The sequence below is a fragment of the Cibotium barometz genome, chromosome 38, assembly GCF_041138505.1.
Source record: "Cibotium barometz isolate CiBa-2024 chromosome 38, ASM4113850v1, whole genome shotgun sequence".
Classification (NCBI taxonomy): Eukaryota; Viridiplantae; Streptophyta; class Polypodiopsida; order Cyatheales; family Cibotiaceae; genus Cibotium; species Cibotium barometz.
Window position 1 is genome coordinate 28,458,851 of NC_141083.1, and position 21,296 is coordinate 28,480,146.

Consider the following 21,296-nt stretch of genomic DNA (forward strand, 5'->3'; position numbering starts at 1 on the left):
CTTTTGACATGATAAAGCTCGTGGACTAGCAGATCCCAGAATGTAATCAGAATCAATTTGAAATTTGTATTGTCTATTCTTCCAATCTAATGAGCAATTGGTAGCACTTAACCATGATCAACCGAGAACAGCTTCTACCACTGCCTTGGACTTACTTGCCACATAAAAGGGCACTGACATCTGGTGATCCTAAATGGACATCATAATGACACATTTTCCCTCTATAGGGTTATCTTCACCTGAGAAGCTTCGTAAGTCAACAGTAATGTGCACAAGTGTTGGTTGACCCAAGGCTATCCATGTGTCAAACGAGAGAACATTATAACCTTGGGGTGGATGCCTTGGTTTCCATGGGGTGAACACTGACGTCTAAAAGCTTCAAAAAAAGACCTTCAAGGACTCTATCACCTTGATAGATGTTGGTAGGACTCCGGGGTACATTAGGGGCCCTCGAGACCGATGCCCTCATCTTCATGGGATACTCCTTATGACAAAAAGAAAGAAAAGGGTCTGTCGCCTTTGAGATACTTAGCGGCCTTTAGATTCTCTTGGGGCGGAGGTCTCTTGGCCATTGCTTGGGTCTCATTGGGATGGAACCTTCCTCTTTATTCATCTTTCACACACACACACACACAAAAAAAAAAGGAAAAAAAAAAGAAAGAAAGAAAGAAAAAAAAAGAGGTCCAATCACCATTGCTCATATTTAGGAGTAGGTTTGCCACTTAAGAAGAACTTAAATACTTGTAGGACGTTGAGACTGCGGTCATAACCTGTGGTGTGCAAGCACACTTGCCTTTGCATAGCACTATCTACCACTTAGTCTCACTTTGACTAGTCTTTACTCACCTATTTTAGTACTCTTTAAAACTCTAATCAGCCTTTCACTTGTATGCTCACGTGTGAGATTGTCATTGCTGGTTTTTTTCTTTCCTTTTCTTTTCTTTTTTTCAATAAAAGGCTTTACTTGTATCCATTGTTTTTTGCAACTCTTGCTTCTACCGCGCTCGAGGACGTGCGCAAAATAGGAAGGGGGGAGTGTTGCGTGACAAGTGAAGATCAATGCAAGGATGCAACAAAAAGATACTTGGGGCTCTTGTAAGGAGTTCCAAGTTGTAAATGAGTGTGGGAGTGGGCTTGACAATAATTCCACATGGGAACTTTTGGGAGTTTTAGAGTTTTTGTATAAAAGGTGGCTCATTTGAGAGCTTAGGGACACATTGGGCAAACTCATGTTTGAGTTCTCTTGAGACTAGCTCTCCCTCTTCTTCCATAGAGGTGCAAGCTCTTCTCTCTTCCCATCTACATTGTTGTAAGTTCTATTTTTTGTTAATTCAATGCAATGAGTTTATATTTGTCTCTCTTCTCATGTCAATTCTCTAGTGTGCATGTTTCTTGTTGATAGCTTCAAGGTTTGTGTGCATGCTAGGGAAATGAGTATTTGAGAATGAAGAATGCTTTGATCTTGTGTATGCAATAGCTAAGATTTCTTCTTGTTTTGAATGTATGAATGAGTGGGATGATGAGTGAGTGAGCAATGCCAAGATTGAGCTTGTGTGTGTGTTAAGTCTATGTCAATAGTAGTAGTATTCTTAGCATTCTCTCCATCAAATGGGTAAGCTTTTGTGCACCGGTATGGGTTGAATCCCTAGCTCCGAAAGGGATGCAAATCCCATTGGATTGAGCTACATATGGATCATACTACTCTTGCTATACAAGTGAGAGAGTTTTTTGTCTCTCCAGCTGTGTATTTAATGCTTGATGATATGTTATTGGGCTCATACATCACCAAAAACTATGACCATGTAATATTTTATTTAGTTCCTTCCACCATCTTCTCTCATTAGAAATTTGAGATTTTCCCTTCACTTCTCACTTTCTCTCCCTATGGTTCTAGCTAACATCATGTGGTCATCCTCTTGCCAATGGTTCACTATACATTCCTCTCCTTGTAGATGCTAGCCAACATCATGTGGTCATCCACTTGCCAATGGTTCACTATACATTCCTCTTCTTGTAGGTGCTAGCCAACATCAGGTGGTGGTTCTTTTAGTTTACTTTAGCTATAATATTGTTTGCTTACCTATTCAACTCTTCTACATAGCTATGAAGTAACATATTTATGATGTCATATTAACATATAATATGGGATATGTACCTTGTCTCTCCCCTCCATTAATCACAATGGTTAACTATTATTCAAGATTATTATGTTGCCTCCTTTATTTAACTCTACTTCCAAATATTGTTGTAGTGGTACCTAGTTCAATGCATTGGTAATCTGATATTGTATCTCATGATGCTATTGCCCAAGTTTCCAAAATTAATACTAGCATAAAGGCACACGTGTTGGGTCGTTGCCACATGCTTAGCTAGAAAGGCAACTGGAAATACATTTAATAGAGTCCCGTGTGCTTGATTTTACCTAGTCTTCTATCAAGGATGCTCATTGTACTCTAGACAATGTAGAGCACCTCCCACTTTTTTAGGATGAGAAAAGATTTAGGTGGGTTTTTCTTATTAGTCACACCTAAAAGGGACAAAGAAATTGCTAGAAGGTATCTATTGTGGCCACCAAGGGGAGAAATGAGCCAAAGTTTGAGGTCGCATGTTCATCATATGTAGCAACACAAACATGTGCTTGGATGCATGAATGTCACATTTTTGAACACCTATGATCTTTGGAAAACTAACAATATTTGGCAAACTCTCCGACTAACATATATGGGGATTCCCATTGAATATAACAAGGAGAGGAGGCACATATTTATCCTTAGTCCTTTTCTATGGAGCCTCATAGTTGTGTTGGTTGCTAGTTTTTGTCTCCCTTGTTATGGCTTGTTAGGTTTAGGGTGGATCAAAGTAGAAGAAGAAGCTCATGTTTTAAGCATAAGATTAAGATAATTGCACACTAATTGGGCATAGAGACTAAAATATTGAAAAAGAGAGAGACACACAAAAGTTCGAGAAATTGTATGCTCATGGTAATTCTATTAGATTGTGCCTTTTTTTTATAAAGGCAACTTTACAAAGTAGATGCCAATATATTCTTCAAGCATATGTGGATTATTTTATGCTTGGATACTTTCTCCTATTTTTTAAAGATACATAAAGTTAACATCTCGAGGCTCCATAAATGTTGATATTATTACATGTGCTTTTGATGTAGGCGGCTCCTTTTCTTGCATTTCTTTTTGCCTTCTTGAAGTGTATTCCAAAGATTAAATATGTCCCACAACCTTAGAATTTTGACATGGATATTATGTTGCTTCCTCCAATACCATGCTTGTATTTCCCTTAGGTTCCATTTGCTATTTATGATGTTGGTGCCTCTTTGGGTCTTACCTAGTTATACAATGACAGATGATGATTTACCATGTTTTCACACTAGTTAGGCTTACAATGAAAAAAATTTAGTCATTAGTTTGAGGCCTTTAATCTTGGCACTTTAAAATGCCCAATCTGATTGCATAAAATTGGCCTCATTGGTGGAGGCCTTTTCTTTTTCTTCTAGGCTTGCAAGAAGTGCCTATTGTGCCTTCTTCTTCAAGAAACAATTCTTCTTGTAGTGATTTTATTTGTTTGCAAAAACCACAAGGCTTCCTCTTCATCTTAGAGTCATTGGAGTTCCTCTTGTTGAATCTCTTATTGTTGTTGGAAAACGTTTTTTTGGTGAAGTATGCCCCTGTCACATAGGCTCCGTTTTTCTCTTGCTTCTTCTTGTACTCCTCAAGGAGTGCAACATCAATGTATCTAGAGAAGGATGAGGTAGGTTCATGAGGGTAGAGACAAGATGTCCATAATCCTCATCCAATATACTCTTCAACAAGACAGCTATTGCATCCTCTTCTTCTACCCAATGCTCTAATAGCTACAGGGGCTGGTTATGACATGAGGCTTTTCGTGTGATTTAAATGACTAGGGAATGCTTTAGAAACCTTCATTTCAAGTTTGAAAATCTAGATTTTTAAGCTTATTTTTGAATGCTTTCCCTTAGCCCCAAAAGTTTTTCTAGGATTTCCCAAGCCTCGAATGAGCTCCCTGCATCTAAAATGTGATGAATGTAATCATCACTAAGCCCTAATGTAGCAATTGGAAATGCTATTTCATCCTTATCTTCCCACTCTTCCTTGGCCTCTCTTGTCCTAGGCTTCTCGTCATTTCCATTAGTGATAGCCCATAAGCCTTTTTCATTAGAATGAATTTCACCCTTACTTGCCACATGTGGAATCCTATCCCATTAAACCTCATGTTATGCTTGGAGTTATTCATGGTATTACTTAGGAGACTCTCCCATGAATTACAAAGATTCAATGAGGAACAATGTTTTGCATGAGTGATTCAATCATGAAAAATGCAAGTGCAGTCCCAAAATAGTGAACAACTTTGTATCGTGAATTTAAATGCATGTTCGGGATCCAAAGGTAAGGGGAAATTGGGATTTGAAGTGATGAAGACCCCAATGTTGAAGTTCAACCCCCAATTACTATGTTCTCTCTCTCAAGGGACTCAAAAGGTGAGGGGAAGTTAGTTTCACAAGGATGCCAAATTGTTTCGACTGCCTACAGTGTGTAGAAACTGGAGCAACTATGGGAACAACATTTCATTATCTATAGGTCTCTGAAAAGGCGTGGGCACATGCTATTAGAGACTCATAGAAACTACTCCTAGATATAAAAAAGGAAGTCATGAAGACAAGGACAGATAGGAGAGCCAAGAAATACAAGGTGCTCCAAACTCTAGAACCTAAAATCAATTAAGGCCAGGTGGACTTGCAAGAGGATTTGATCACATTTAGGGAGGATTTAAAGAAGGAAGAAGAGATGCAATGTCATCACATCAAACTCTACCTAAGAGAGTGGTGGGCTGGGAAGATTGATAGACCCTCTAAAGAAATGTTTTCCCTCCTTAAAAAGAAGGCTTTCACAGACCACATCCTCATGTTAAAAGATAGGAGTGGCAATCTTGCGAAATCTTTGGTTGAAACATGGACATTGTCAAGGAGCATTTTTCCTCCATCTTCAGTAGACAAAATGACTATACAGAGGAAAGGAAATATGCCATCCAAGCCATATTAGAATGCAAAAGGAAGTCAATATCTCCAAGCCTTTCAACCATCTTGGAAGAGGATATTTCTCTTGAAGAATTGGAGGATGCAATTTATGTTATGTAGAATAGAAAGAGCCATGGGCTTGATGGACTCCCAATAAAGTTCTTTAAAACCTATAAATAATTCATGCTCTCCCTTGCTTAAGTTCTCGAATGAATCAGTCAAATATTGTGCCCTCCCTTTCTCAATGAATGAAGGGGTCATCAAATTGATTCATAAGAGAGGGCCTAAAGATGAGATTTCTAAGACCCATTAGTCTATTCCTTTATCTAATGTGCATGCTTCTTCTCTTTAGGGAAAGTACTCTTAACACAAAATAAAATACTCCTAAACATAGCCTATCCACCACCATGGCTCTAATACCATGTTAAGAAACTCATGGATCTAAGCATGGCTATGGTGGATCAAGGATAATCACAACCATAATGATAAGATTGATGATTTGATTAAAAGGTGATTAAAAAGTAATTAAGCACCATAGTGGGAGCATGAGATAGACACAAAATCACACATAATCTCTTGCAATAATCAAGTTCCATACACCTATATTTATAGTCTTGGGAAGGACTCCAATCCGTGTTTTTTGTGCACCCTAGTACCAACCATGTGTTCATTAATGCTCACACTACATGTACAACCTTGTGCTTTCCATGTGTCACCTTTTGACCATTGATTTCACTTTTTACAAGTGACCATACAAATCAACCTTTGATATTAAACCCTTAGTCTATTCCTTTATCTAATGTGCATGCTTCTTCTCTTGTTCATGTGACTCACTCCCTACCTTTCTTGTGCTCCTTGGCACCACATATCTCAACATAACTATGTTGTACCATGACATATAAAATCTATACAAAGGCCCTAGCAAGAAGCCTCTCATGACATCTAAACGACTAGATAAGACCCGAGCATCATGGTTTCATCGAAGGTAGATATATACTTGATGCCATTATAGCTATTTGGGAAGGAGTGGGGGATGCTCAACAAACCCAACAGGATTTTATGTTCTTCAAGATAGATTTTGACAAATTTAGGGAAAATTTGAGTGGGACTTTGTTTTACAGTCTCTAAGTGATATGGGTATGGGGTAGAACTTTATTATAAAATTGGTCAAAGTGCTTTTTGGTAATGCTCGGGCCAGAGTGAATGGTCACCTCATAGAATCCTTTGTTTTAAAGGCTGCCCCTTGGCCCCCTTACTATTATTTTCTATTGCTGCAGATGCCCTAGTTTGGCTGGTCCAAAAGACTATGGACAAACGACAATTAAAGGGCATCTCCCTACTAGACAACAAAGGGAAAACTTGTCTTTAAACGATACCAACGAGCTGATTCGTAATGACTAGTCATTTACACAAGCTTTCTGGGAGTGTCTCAAACTTTTTTGCCTGGCTTTGGGATCAGTTATCAATCACTCTTTAACATGGATTAAAACAAAGCTTAAAGAGCCACCATAATGAATCTTTAAACAAGGATGCAAGGTCATTAAAAGGAAGGTTAGATCTTCAGACTTCTTAGTATTTTGATGGGTTTCGATGTAACCACACATTAAAGGTGGACGTGGGTAATGAGCAGAGTCCAAGACAAGTTTAAATGGAGTGGGCTCCAAGGAAGAATTGTTGTTCTCAAACATATCCTTTTCGCTACCGATATCTACTTCCTTTTATACTGGTGCCCCTCAAACAAAGATCTAAAGCACTTAGAGAAACTATGTAGAAATTTCCTATGGTCTGGCAATGTAGAGGAATCCAAAATGCCTAAAGTTGCATGGCAAGTTTGTGCCCTACCTAAGAATAAAGGTGTATTGGGCATACCAAATATCATTGATGTAGGAGACCGTATGGCTGCTAAATGGATAGTGAGAAGCCTTCTATGTCCTCAGGAGGATTGGGCAATACTATGGATAACTTCAAACTATCTTGCCTTCACCAATGGAAGAAGATTCCCAAAATGATGCGCTTCTTCAGTTCAATGAAAATAAAAACACAAGGAAGACCTCTAGTCAGATCGATATGGCAGGCCTAGAATAGATGTAAGTCAGAAATTAGACTACATAGCAAGATCAAGAAACATGCTAGTATTCTAAACTTGGACTCCATCTAGTTTTCCATGGCAATGGGAAACCATATATCAGAAAACTTGTACAAACATGCCCCCAAACTTCACAAAAAGGGCATTAGTACATGAGGTGATCTATGGTGCGGAAATAACCAAAGTAGTTGACTGATCACAGGAGCTGAGGGATTACTACAAGCTATTTGAATCAGATTACTACAAGCTATTTGAATCAGATTTTCAACTAATCTCAGAGAGGAAAAAGCTATGGCCTGAAGAGAAAATAGCTCAGCTCCAACTAAAGCGACCGCTTACATCCAAGGCTTTCTTGTGGAAGCCCAAACATAAAATGTTGCCCATCCCACCTCTCCCCCCTCAAGGCCCCTCTCTATATTGCAAGCCAAATGATAGATGAAACCTACTATGGGACAAAAAAACAATAGGGTTTTAAGTTCTCAAAAATCTGGTCAGTAGTGATCTCGCTAAAAAATATCTTGCTACAATTAAAAACAAATACCCATTGCTTAGATCAAACGATCTTATTGATAGATTGCAAGGAGCTAAGTATTTCACAAAGCTTGATTTGCAAATCGGCTATCATTAGATCTGTATTGCAAAGGAAGATGTTCCTAAAATTGCTTTTAGGACACGTTATGGCCATTATGAATTTTTAGTGTTACCATTTGGTCTCACTAATGCAACATGCCTGTGGTCTAAGAAGTGATTTGAATGTGCAGATGAAACTCTTGCATTAAGTTAGCAAGGCGTGTGAAGTACAATACACAAAAAATGATCTCAAAGAAATGCTGCAAATGGGGAAGGCCAAGGATGAGTTCCAAGAGAAGATCATCCGAATTCAAAAAGAAAGGCTGGAAAAGGATGGGCAGGATTCTAAGTTGACCAAGTATATTCAGAATGTGACCTCTCTGAAAAATGAATTGGCTTAGGAGCTTGAATATTGAAGCTATGCTTCTTGATTAAAAAGCAAGTTATTTTGTAAATGCTCCCCTTTATATTCTAATTTGATTCCTCACTTTTTTAAAAAAGTTTTTTTGGGCAAAATTTTGAAGAATTGGCTCCCCCACCACACACACCACACATTGAACCACATATGATCCATATGCCGGTTCCAAAGCCCATGGATGGAGAACTCACCACCAATTGTGCGTGTATGCCTGTATACACACATGTGCTTTCATGTGTGTGCGTTGCATGTGCATACGTATGTGTGCTAGTGATTTTTTTGGGCAAAACTTAGAAGAATCGATTCACTCCTCACATGCACATGCACACGCACACGCACACGCACACGCACACACACACATTCATTATTTATACAATTCATAAATAAACACTAAAGAACTTGTTGCATTATCACCCCCAACAAGCAAAGAATTACCTGATTTTCCACATATCAATAAGGAATAAATCTCACCAAGTAGTAGTCACACAAATGACTCAAAAAATATAGACATGAATCAACAACACGAAGACAACATATTAGACTATAGTAATGAGAATTCTAAGATTGTAACATTGTCCAAAATGCCCTCTAGTTAGTCCCATACTTCAATGCTAATTTATAAAGGACTCATGCAAGTACACACGGCGTAGGGAAAGATACAAGTTATGTTTTTCATCTTATGCAAAACCTCTTACTTCCATCAAGGCATGTGAACATGCGTAAGTTAGTATAGAGGAGTAAAAGAAGGTAGTGGAGTGTAGAGAAAATGTGTGTGTTCTCTACAAACCGTCATCACCACACATCAATGAGTGAATGACATGTGGGCCAAACTCGTAAACAAATCAATTAAGTTCATATTTATTGAGTCAATAAAAATTTAAAATCATAAACAATTCAAGTCAGTTTCATAAAATCATAAAGAATTCAAGTAAGTTCAATTTCATTGAGTCAAGCAAGAATTAAAAAATATTATGTGAAAAATGTCAAAGTAATCATGACTTGGAATACGTAGTAAGCTACAATACCATAACTAACGAACAGTTTTCCAAATCACAAGAATTATTATCCCCATTATACCCCACAGACATCCTAAGGCCATGTTTTAGAAAGGTGTCGATGCCAAGTTTGCTAGTTGTAATCCACCATCACTCATCATGCTCTCCATAAAGACAAAGGGGAAAGACTTACCTGCTAACATCCCAAAAATAAAACAAGTTAGTATTATGAATTTATTGAAGTGGGATGCATATGTCAACACCCTTCCCTCTTTGTTATTGGTGAGGTGTCTTCATAGACTCTCTGAAAACGATGGTTAGCATAGCTTCAAACCAAGGCATCAAAGAAATAAGCATATTAGAGTTCAAGGTAGGCAAACCATCAGGTTGGCCCCCCATATCATACGAGTGTACTTCAAGGTAAGGGCATACACTAAAAATCCCAAGCCACTCATAGCATGGTGCAAACTACTCTATATACAATCTATTAAAGAATCAAAGGAAGTCCTATCAAAGCATCAAAGGAAGTCCTATGTATACTAAAATTTTCATTTACTTCAATGTAACAATTTAAATAAGGTATCATCACAGGCATCACACGAAAGCCATAATCTCACCAAAAATTTGACAATAATCATCTATATGGACATGTATCATATGTCAGGACTATGGTCCTACGGAAGTCGAACCCTAGCATAAGTTAATAGCTTTCGGAGTCTCGAGAGTATTATTAGTGCTAGCGGGGTTCAGGGGTTAATGGGCGTTAGGGTTTGGTCCATGTGTGTACACATTTAAGTTAGCACGGCTCTTAAGTAAGATGGGCGGCCGGGCTAGGAGGTGTGGACACAGGCCAGGGTTTTGCTATAAAACCCAACGAGAAACCCTAACTCGTCATTATATGGTTGGGAGGTGAACCGACTTCCACCCTCTCTTCTTCTCCACGCCGAGGCTATGGCGGCTTGAGGAAGACGCAGCCGTAGCGGAGGCGTTACACTGGTATCAGAGCTAGCGGCGACCGGCGTGACCTGTACGAGAAAAAGAGCTCAACGCTGCAGCAAAAGAAACGAGCGCCGCCGCCCGTACGGTGACCTGCACGAGCGCAGCCTACACGCGTCCGCGTGAACAGCCCACAGCGAGCGCCGCCACCCACCCGCCGTCCGTACGGCCCGAGCAGACGGCCACCACAGCGGACGCCGGTGGCGACCAAGGCAGACCGGCAGTCCTCGAAGGCGATCGGTGAGCGATCGTTGGCGCGCCGTTGGCGAGCGCGCGAGAATTCTCCCTTACTTGAGTGGCACAAGGGGGAGGCTTCACCATCCAAGGAGTGGGGTTTTGAACCCACAACCTCAAGCTCCAAGGCAAGTGTGCTAGCCACTTCACCTTTTCACTTGTGTTGTTCTTCTCTTCAAAAGAGCTCTACTTATTCTTTCAAGGGAGGACACAAACTACAAGGAAAGTGACACAAACTACAAGGAAAGTGACCTTTTCACCTTCAACTTTCCTTCTTTCAATTTGTGAGAGGAGTTTTCTATGCTCCAAGTTTGGAAGTTTTTGGTGGACGGATCTTCAACGACATGCTACATGCAACACACTTTTTTGCATGCATGTGTTGATTGACGACTCAAGTGGTGATTTCTTCTCGATTTCCGTGCATGCAAGAGGACTTCTTCTACGACGCTTCAATTGGAGTTCACTTTTGAAGGTAATCCGTTCTCTATTTGTAAGTGCATACCATGGCCTCAGCGGAACCGTCTCATGTTCACTTCGATTTTGAGAATGATATGCATGATGTTAGTGAGGCACACCCTTTGGGTGGTGGTGTGGGTGATTCGCGACAGGCCGTTGCGCCTGATCGGGATGACAACATGACCGATGCCGAAGGGGATGCGAGTCCAATAGATGATTATGGTTTGGTAGACACGGTAGAGTTTGGGCGTCTCACTTCAAGGGTAGTTGCACTTGAGCGCACTATAACAAATGTCAATACCAATCTCACAAACATGAGCACGCTTTTTACTGAATTTATGGCACGTTTTGCAAGTGGATCGGCGGCAAGTGGAGGGCCTATTCCGATAGTTATGCCTCCTCTTGTTCCAAATCCTATAGTAGAATCTATTGCACCATCTGCAACGCAGGAAGGGGCTATGTTGAAAAACGTGAAGCCGCCTGTGTTTAAGGGAGAGGAGCGCGATCGTAACAAGGATGCGGTCCATACATTTTTACACAAGTGGACGGACTTGCATCGCTTACGCCGCACTCCCGCTGCTGTTATGGTCACTGAGACGAGTCTCACACTTGAAGGTAAAGCCTACAAGTGGTGGATGAGTCTACCTATTGAAACTCGCCCTAAGACTTGGGAGGAGTTTGTGACAGCATTTAAAAAGGAGTTCTTACCACAAAACGAGAAAGATCGGAGTTGGACAGCCTGGGACAAGTGCAAGATGGAAGGTCTTACACTTAATCAGTATGTGTCCAAATACCGTGAAGTCATTCTCAAGCTAGATGGTTTGGACGACTTTCAAAAGGTTCGTGGGTTTGTTAGAGGCCTTGATAAAGAATATCAGGCAAAGGTTAAAACCCAATATCCTAAAACTTTGGAAGCGGCTATCCAAAGTGCCCTTATCTTTGATGACACCATGGATAAGAAGGGCATGGATAGACCGGCCAAATTCAATGGCTCGCAATTTAATGCTAATAAGCGTAAACTTGCCAGCAATTCTACTGAAAACACAAAGAAGTCTAAAGGGTCAAGTGGTCCGTTGTCTTCACAAGACTTTGAACGGGCCAAGAAGGAGAAACTATGTTATCATTGCTTAGGTAGTGATCATGAGAAGAAAAATTGTCCACAGTTGCCTCGCAAGAATAAGGATAAGGAGAAGGTCAAGGAGAAGGCTGTACACATGGTGCAAACACTTCCCTTGGATGCTGATCCTAAGTATTCTGCGGTAGAGGTTTCGCACACTGCCGAGATGCATGAGTGTAATCTCACTGCATCTATGTGGCAAGAGACAGTTGGACCACATGATTTGGTCCGTATGCATGGCTCCATTTATGGTCATCGAGTACGTATTCTCATTGATGATGGTGCTACGCACAATTTTTTGAACTATGCATTAGTTAAGAAATTAAAGTTGCCGGAGACAAAGAGTTCTCATCGTTATGTGGTGTCCACCATTCAGGGGGATGATCACGATGTGTGGGATACTCTAGTACGGCAAGTGCCTGTGTTTGTGCAAGAACACACTATGGTCCTACGGAAGTCGAACCCTAGCATAAGTTAATAGCTTTCGGAGTCTCGAGAGTATTATTAGTGCTAGCGGGGTTCAGGGGTTAATGGGCGTTAGGGTTTGGTCCATGTGTGTACACATTTAAGTTAGCACGGCTCTTAAGTAAGATGGGCGGCCGGGCTAGGAGGTGTGGACACAGGCCAGGGTTTTGCTATAAAACCCAACGAGAAACCCTAACTCGTCATTATATGGTTGGGAGGTGAACCGACTTCCACCCTCTCTTCTTCTCCACGCCGAGGCTATGGCGGCTTGAGGAAGACGCAGCCGTAGCGGAGGCGTTACATCATATCACCAATAGAATTAAAGGTAAGCAATGATAACCTTTAACGCACCATGTCACCAGTAGAATTAAAGGTAAGCAATAGAATTAACAATAATCATCCATATAGACATGCATCATATCACCAATAGAACTCAAGGTAAGCAATGATAACCTTGATGGACATGCACCAAAAAAGATTATGGACACGTACCATATCACCAATAGAATTAAAGGTAAAAAATAATGAACTTTATCAAAATGGACACATAACATCTCACCAATAGAATTAAAGGTAAAAAATACTCAAATAGGAGTAATCTTATCTTAAGTTCAAGGTCTTAAAGGGTAAACTAGATTTTAAATCAAGAAAACTATTGTTTTAAGTAAAACTAGACATATATATAGACCAGAGGAGGATCAAAAAGAAGATGTAATACCTCTACTATCCATGTTATACAATAGTTTTGTCCAAACAAGAAGAGGTATAGTGGTGGCGACTGGCACATCAACTTGAACAAGCTGCTCCACAAGCTTTAAAGAGCCCAACACCATTGTCTCTACTAGAGAAGCTACCAACTTGTTTAGTTTAGTAAGGTTCACCAAGCATCTTATATTACTACTTAGTAGAGCACCATGTTGTAGGATAGAGGAGTGAAGATTGCAAGAGATAGCCTCATGAGCATAATGGCTATCATACCTAACTTATTGGGAGGAAAGCAAGCATGGAGAGGCAGTATCCAAATAGAAAAAAAATCCACCTATGCTTGAAGAATATGTTGGCATATGCTTTGTAAGGTTGCCTTTATAAAAAAGGCACAATCTAATAGAAGTGCCATTAGGGTACAATTTCTCCAACTTTTGTGTGTGTCTCTCTTTTTCAATATTTTAGTCTCTATGCCCAATTAGTGTGCAATAACCTTAATCTCTTTTCATTAGCCATTAGTTATGCTTAAAACATGAGCTTTTTCTTCTACCTTGATCCACCCTAAACCTATTAGTGGTATTAGACTTCTACACTTACATTAAGCAAATGACTACTAGATTGCTTTGTAATTAAGCCTAATCACAATTTAATTATAAAAAAAATAATTTTATGAGATTTCCCTCTTTTTGTCAAAACCTATAGCCCTTTTACTGTTGAATTCTCTCTCCACGCAAAAGCATTTGACGAAATTCAACTTGGGAAGGCTTCTTAGCTCCTAGGCACTGCTCCTCATCACCACATGTACACAGAAGCTGCCGCTAGTGTCATGAATCTGCACCTACTCCAGGGAGTTTTTTGAAGAAATTTGATTGATATGGCTTCATTAAATCAAATTATCGCAATTCCTCTCACCTCTAGGGGTTTTCGGGCATGGCAAATTGATTTGCATCTTCAAATTTGAGAGAAAACGTCACTAACTACCTCAACCAGGCCTATACACACACCTTAGAAGGTTGTTTTAGTAAGAGTGAGATTAAAGCTTAATACTCTTGTGTTTGTGGGCTCAAAACTCACTTAAACACATCGCTCTCTTGAACATTTTTACTTGTATGTTTGAGGAGGCCATCAATTTCTTTCCCCAAGTTACCTTATTTTTCTCTAATACAACCAAAATTTTACCATCACTAAAATTACTGATTAAATATCACTAATCTAAATGTTCAGAGTTGTGGGACTTTTTGATGCGCTTTGTAGATCCTATAATTCTGATAGGGGACTTTAATACGGTGGAGTCCCCCCCAGGATAGATTGCTATGCATGGGACATACAATTAGAGGACTAGAAAGAACTAAATGAATGGACCTAATAAGCATCCATGCTCGGTAGGATATGTCCTATGATAATGAATTCACATGGGATAATGGTAGATTGGGCAACCAATTAAGAAATGCACGGATGTGCTGGACAAGTGCTATTCATCCTTTGGAATTAACAATCTTTTTCTCAATACCAAGGTCAAAGTCCAATGCAACATTGTTCTCTTGGACCATTACCCCAAACAAATGAAGTCAGGATGAATGTTTGTTGAAAAATCCATTGTTTTATAATTCTAGATCGGTTACAATCAATTAGACCTTTAGTGTTGTAAGAAATTATTGTCATATCTTTCATGCCTTTTGATTTTTTTATTTGTGGAAAGAGGGGAGACCATGCCCCCTACTTGGGGCTGTCTCCTCTTAAGGGCAAGTATCTCAACTTTTGTTTGCCTTGCGTTTCTGATGTTCTGTTTGATAATGGCCTAGCGAAGGTGATTCCTCCCCCCTCTAGGCGGGATTCTTCCTGAGCTTGTGTTGGGCCAGCACCTAAGTTCACCAATGAGACATCTTGGAAGTCCATATTCTCTACCTCTTTCTCTAGATCATTTTGTACTTGGTATCTCTTCATCATTCTCCTCACTTGAGGAGTCTTTGATTGTTTGGGTAGGATCAGAAATGCCAACCAAGAGTGGGGAGAACCTATTGTAATTTCTCTTTCTTGGCTGGTTTCTAGAGCCTTGTGGATGCCCTTGGCCTCTGCCTCTTCTCCCAACAAATTGAAATCCTTAACTGTCTTCTTTAAGTTCTCAACCTAGGGGGTTGGTGGTTGAGGAGGGAGGGGGGGTTGGTGAATGGGGCAATTCCTAATAAAATGGTCTTTGGCTCCACAATGGAAGCAGGTATTCAGGATGTTTTTGAAGACCAGTGGTTGGTCTAAGATGAAACCCATTCCTACATTAATAGATAAGGAACTAGGGAGATCCTTACTTATGGCTATTTCTACTAGGGCTTGAGGGTGCCAATGTGGGTTTAGGTCCACATTTGATCTCACTCCCAACAGTCTTCCGACTGCAGGAGCTTGATTAAAGGGTGTAAATACAGAGGTAGTTTAGGTAGTTCTACCCAAACAAGGCAGAGGGTAGGTTTGGGACCAACATGAGAGAATTCAGGGGTCCAAGGAAATAGGGACAAAGGGGAATTTCTCAGGACTCATTGTCTTGCACCTAGAGCATTGAGAGCCATACCTTTTTCTTTAAATAGGAGACAAAAATAATTATTGGGAAGGTACTAGGTATATTTCACTATGACCCCCCTGAAAGCCTAGTTTGCTCTCATCCAAGCTTTGAGACCTTTGGCTAGAGGTCTTGGCCCATAGCAAAGGCCAATTAGGACGCTAGTCTAGTAGATATTTTGCCATTCCTGTACTAAATCCAGAGGAAGGGAAACAAAAATCTTACCACTTCTGCTTGGTTGATCTTTTCTTCTAGTAGCTCCATCGCTTCCATCCGGGTGATGTTGGTGTCCAGATCCACTTGGGCCCCTCCTGGTTTCTTCTGTGCAGGACACCCTTCAACTGGGCTAGTTCCATCTCACTGAGGTAGTATAACTTGGTCTTTGAGTCTTCCCTAGTCTTAGTCTTTTTTGGCCTGGTTAGGGTTGCGGGATGGGCCAACCGAGCTCTTTATAGCTAGTTTGTAAAGGATTTGAAAAGAGACCTAGTTTAGGCGAGGAGTCAAGTATGGCAAGGGAGAAAAGAGATTATTAACACGCACAGAGGTTGGTGCCACGTGTGTGGACTGCTGTGATAGGGCAAGTCGGCAAACATAGAGCCAGTTTGAACACATGTGAGAGGAGGAATCCCGCCGCCTGGCGTTGCTCCCACTCCTCTGCCCGATGGGGGAGGATTTGGGTGGGATTCCTTGCAGTGTATTCTTGATGATTTGTCTCCACCAACTGGGAAGTGACAGGGTTTTTGTCTTTCTTTGCCTTGACTGTTGGCACCTGCTATACGAATCTTGGATGATGACGAAGGTCGTTGTACTATGCTTGGTGAGGCAGATGAAACAAGGGTAAGTCCCTATAGCCTAGAGGCCATCGGGACAGTGGGGCCTCCCTGTTCTTGGCGTTGTGAGCAGTAGGAGGAGTACAATTAACAGACGAGAAAGGAGTTGATGTGATCGCTGTGCTGACAAAAACCCTAATTTGTCACCATCAGATGCAACTGTCCGTACATTATCGCACTCACCTGTCCCTTTCTTATTTCCTCCCAAAAAAATCACTAGTAGCTTGTGTACACACGCGTGACACACACACACACATAAAAATTTTATAAGATCCTCCCTTTGGAGCTATCCTATGGATTAAGTGCGGTTCATTGGCTTGCCTGTGATGTTCAAAGACTCATCTCATCAAAAGAGAGAGGGAGAGAAAGTTCCATCAAGATTTATGGATCATATGCGGCATGTTTCGCTATGACATTAAAAGATCATATGCATGCAAAATATGCCATGCCCATAATTCTCATGCTTTTCAATTATTGTAGTGAGTGTCTCCAGAAAAGGCATCAATTGTTAGCTCGAGTGTCAATGCTGCACATGACCCTAAACTTGGGCTGAAAGTTACTGAGATGGCAACGCTGTAACGATGATGATGAGGTGGCACCACAGTGATGTGCCACGTGGCTGAGGCCATGTGGGTGGAAGATCGCTAATGGCGGAGAAGTAAGGTGGTGGGTCCTGAAATGAAGGGTGCCTTCACAGGCGTGCCGTCAAGATGGAATTCCATATTGGCCCTTCATCTCAATTGAGAAAAAAAAATAGGGTTTCCCGCAGAACTGTGTGCAATCCACAGTTGCAGTAGAAGCCTTCGGTTCACAGCTGAGGAGGACGAAGAAGAAGCAGCAGTTTCCTTTGGAAATTTTGGGTTTCCAGAAGCACAGAAGATTTTAGGTTTTCCTGAAGCTCTGAGATTGTTCGCTGAAGAAGATGCAAAGGTGCAGAGATTGTTTTGCTATGTTCAGACGCGACCTTGGAAACAAGGCTTTTCAGGAATCTTGAAATGCTTTTTATCTACAGAAATTAGGGTTTTTCAGACTGCAAAGAATGGTGTGTGATCCATAATTGCAGAAGAAGAGAGCTGGAAATAGGCAGAAGATTAGCAGAGTTAAACTGCCTATTGGGCATTGCAATTATTTTCTCAGGTATGATCAAGAATGCTCTCTGCATCCTTTTAAGTACTAGTGTCCTACCATTTTTCCGATTATTTCCGACGAATTCCACATTTGTTTTCTTTCACGCTGAATTATCTTCGGACGCAATTTTATATTATTTTTTCCATGAAATGTGGTTTTTGAGGCCGCAAATCAGTTTTATTATCAATGTGAGGCAGTAAACTGTAAGATGCCTGATTCCATTACTTTTGTGAGCCAGTCAGATGCCAGAAAATTACTCTATTTTGCAGTGTTTGACAGTGGGTCTAGGCTACAATCACGACAGCTTTAGAGATTGGTATCACATTCACGGGCTATTGATGAGAAAGTGGCTTGGTGGAGGGACCTTATACTCACTTAAGGCGGTCTAAAGGTCACCTTCAATGGATCCTTCAAGTAGGGCGAAACAATGTGGTGAGTGTGCTGCCACGTGTGCTGGGGATCTTGTCTTTACGTTCCAGACGATGCAGGTGACCCACACTGTCATGGTGATGCCAACTTGTGAAGTAGTCCATGGGAGACGGTCTCCTCTCTTGTGTTCAAGAGATGGTCTAACATGATCTCCACCCTGGAAATAGTACCTATTTGATCCACTGGTTATCTGGGATTGTTGAATTTTCACAGTCATGAGACCAAGCTCCGCCTCAGGTGTTGCTTTTACTCTTGAAACCATGGCCTACCAGGTTCTCGCTGCCATCTCATGGTACAGCCTTCTCAAGATACAGTCAGATGGTCTCAACTTGCTGTACTATACTGCCTGGAATTCTGTAAATTTGTTAACTATAGCCCATAGTCACAAGGAACGGGGGACGGGGACGGGGGACGGGGACGGGGACGGGACGGGGGACGGCCATAAGTAGGGAACGGGGACGGGGGAGGGAACGGCACTCAAAAATAACTTTTTTTAAAAGTTTTTCTACTCTACCCTTATTCTACTTTGGAAGTACATCAAAATGAGCACAAATTTACATAAAATGGTAAGCTTTTGAGTCATATTAACACCGGATGGTGGCCGATTGTGGCCAGATAGCATGAGACGATTCTGGAGAAGGTTGGCACGCTGCCAACCAGGCTACATGCATATGTGGTGAGTTATTATACACCTACTGCATATGGGCTGTAAATTTTGGGTCCGTTGCGGCGCGCAGTTTCACACCAGCCTACTTGGGGGAAGGTGCGGAGGGGGGCGTGAGCCCCTCTCTGCAGGGGGTCCGGGGGGGAGATGACTCCCCCCCGGCCCGAAGGGCCGTTTACGCTAAAGCCTAAACTCCATGCTTGTAGCCTTGTAGCCTTGTTCTTATATAGATATTAGATAGGCAAGAGAGAGGCAAGGGCAAGTGAGAGAGAGAGAGGGGCAAGGGCCAAGCCTCAAGGGCCAAGGCCCAAGGCCCCAAGGCTCAAGCCTAAAGGCCAAACCTCAAGGCAAGAGAGAGGCCAGGCCCAAGGCCCAAGCCTCAATGCCCAAGCCTCAAAGGCTCAAGGCCACCCCAAACGACTAGAAACGGCTCCGCAAACGGCTAGAAACGGACAAAATAAACCAGAGAATGGCTCCCTGCCGTCCCCCCACAGGGCCGTCCCCCACAACCGTCCCCGTTCCTACTGCCGTCCCCTTCACCGTCCCTTGTGAGGGACGCCTCCAGGGGGACGTCCGTCCGTCCCCGTCCGTCCCCGTCCCTGCGCCGTCCCGTTTCGGCGTCCCAACGTTCCTAGGCTCCGTCCCCGCCGTCCCCTGTGACTATGCTATAGCCCTACTAGCGGTTGCCCAAGCATAGTTCATCAGTGCATGATTGGTGAAGGTAGTATGGGCTGGGATGCTATGTTATCTTCCTTGATGTCACGTGCATCCCGCACTTGGATGCCACGTAGACATATGTGAACAAGAAGGTGCAGGACCTAGGACCTGGAGTAAAAAACTGGTCCCATGTTCGCCCAGTCCGGGATGAGTGAGCGAGGGTTCCATTGTGCGCGTCGAGGTCAGGTGTGCATTGTATTGCACATGAAGCAGTGCCAGTCCATACTGTGAGTCTCCCTCTCTGGAATGATTTTAGGTGTCCTATGTATTTGGTTTGCAACCAGATGCCAGGCATCTGTCTAGAAGCATGTAGGTTGCATGTAGAAAAGAGGCTAGCCCCTGTCTAGAAGCATATAGGTTGCATGTAGAAAAGGGGCCAGCCCTTAGAGCTACCCCAAAAAGGAGAGTCATCTCTTGCATTGGGCTTTGGGTGGGCTTAGGCCACCTAAGAGGGGCCAGGCAGGCCCCAGGACTTGGCCACCAGCCCCAGCAGCCCCAGGAGGGGCTGGGCAGGCTGTTGGCCAGCCCAATAGGGCTTGGCCAGGCAGCCGACTGGCCTATGGGCCAGCCCAGCCAGGCAGCCGACTAGCGTATGGGCCATCCCAGCCAGGTGGCCAGGCCTGGGTGCTGCCCAGCACGGAGTCGGCCAGGCCAATAGGCTGCCCAACATCCAATGGCCAGACCCAGGCACTGCCCAACAGCAGCAGGGGGCCAGATCATTTTAGAGTGAAACGATGATTAAAATAGCATATATTTGCTGGACCAGGTCATGGAGGGAAAATAGGACCAGCCAACTTGCTCCTAGAAGGGGTATAAAAACCCAAGACTATAATTCAGTCATTCATCTCATTATTCACAAAGGTTGGTGCGTTCCAAGGGCCAGGACAGCCAAGGGGAAGGTGCTTAACCATGGTGAAGAATTGCAGGTCAAGAACCAGTCTTTATTTTCAGATTTACATCATTCAAATAAAGCAAATACACCATTCGTGGTGGGGGCCCTACAGTGGGTATTCAGGATCCAATACTATGCTCTCTTCTCCCTCTCTCTCTCTCTCTCTCTCTCTCTCTCTATTTTTTGCACTTCTTCTTGTATGTTGTGCATTATATTCGTCGTGACTGATTGCTGAATTCTGAGCATTGAAGTTACCGATTCTTCCATCGTGCTTCCGCAGGTTACATTGGTATCTGAGCCTTCTTCAAGTGTGAAGATTCAACGAGAACAAAAAAAAAAAAGATATTTTTTTCTTGCTTGTGTGGTTGGTTGCTAGACTCTAGTGGACCACCCCTTTCGGTGTGACTTCTGTTGCTAGGACGGTTGGTTTTAGCCGCTGGAAGTCTCCCACACGCAAAGTGGAGGGTTTGATTGCGCCCCGGAAAGGATTCCATGCGTCGCCTTGCGTTGTCTTTGCAGCAGCACGGGATGCTGCTACATGGTCTTCTATCATTCGAAGACCCCATTGCTCGTATCTGCAACTCGAACGTCGAACTCGGCTGCTGTCGTAACCCTTCAAAAGGGTCATTCGGTAGAGGATCTGCTGTCGGGAACTGGAAAACGGAAGGAGAGGGAGGAGGAGATGGAGAAAAAGGGGCTATAAAATAGGTGCACTCTTCTAGGGCCAAGATCTGCGTCTTCTGCTCTTCCAATTCGGTGCTCTGTTCTACGAGTGTTTGCATCATCTACTGGAACATATCTTGCACACTCATGTCTGCCGCCCTCGAAGGACTGCCTGTTCCCAAGTTTGTCGTTCTCTCTCTTCGTCGAAGCTTGCCATAGCAGGAAAATGCTCTCATGAAAGATATCTTGCGGCTTTAGATGCGAGAATGACACCAGTGGCTTCCTCGAGTCATTTTTCCGAGAAAATGAACTTCAGTAAGTATAATGGTAAGA

The 21,296-nt window shown here is 42.4% G+C and overlaps 1 protein-coding gene across 5 annotated transcripts in view; it reads left to right on the forward strand.

The window, feature by feature from the left end:
* The first annotated feature begins 16,846 nt into the window (after positions 1 to 16,846).
* The window catches only part of LOC147616555 (protein SPA1-RELATED 4-like), a 42,353-nt gene continuing 37,903 nt past the window's right edge, over positions 16,847 to 21,296 (forward strand). For 4 of the 5 annotated variants that reach the window (XM_086777623.1, XM_086777627.1, XM_086777626.1 and 1 more), the window contains exon 1: positions 16,983 to 17,607. The gene's annotated coding sequence lies outside the window, so the exon portion shown is untranslated. Of the gene's footprint in view, positions 17,608 to 21,296 lie in introns of all 5 variants that reach the window. The other variant, XM_086777622.1, reaches the window with a different exon arrangement.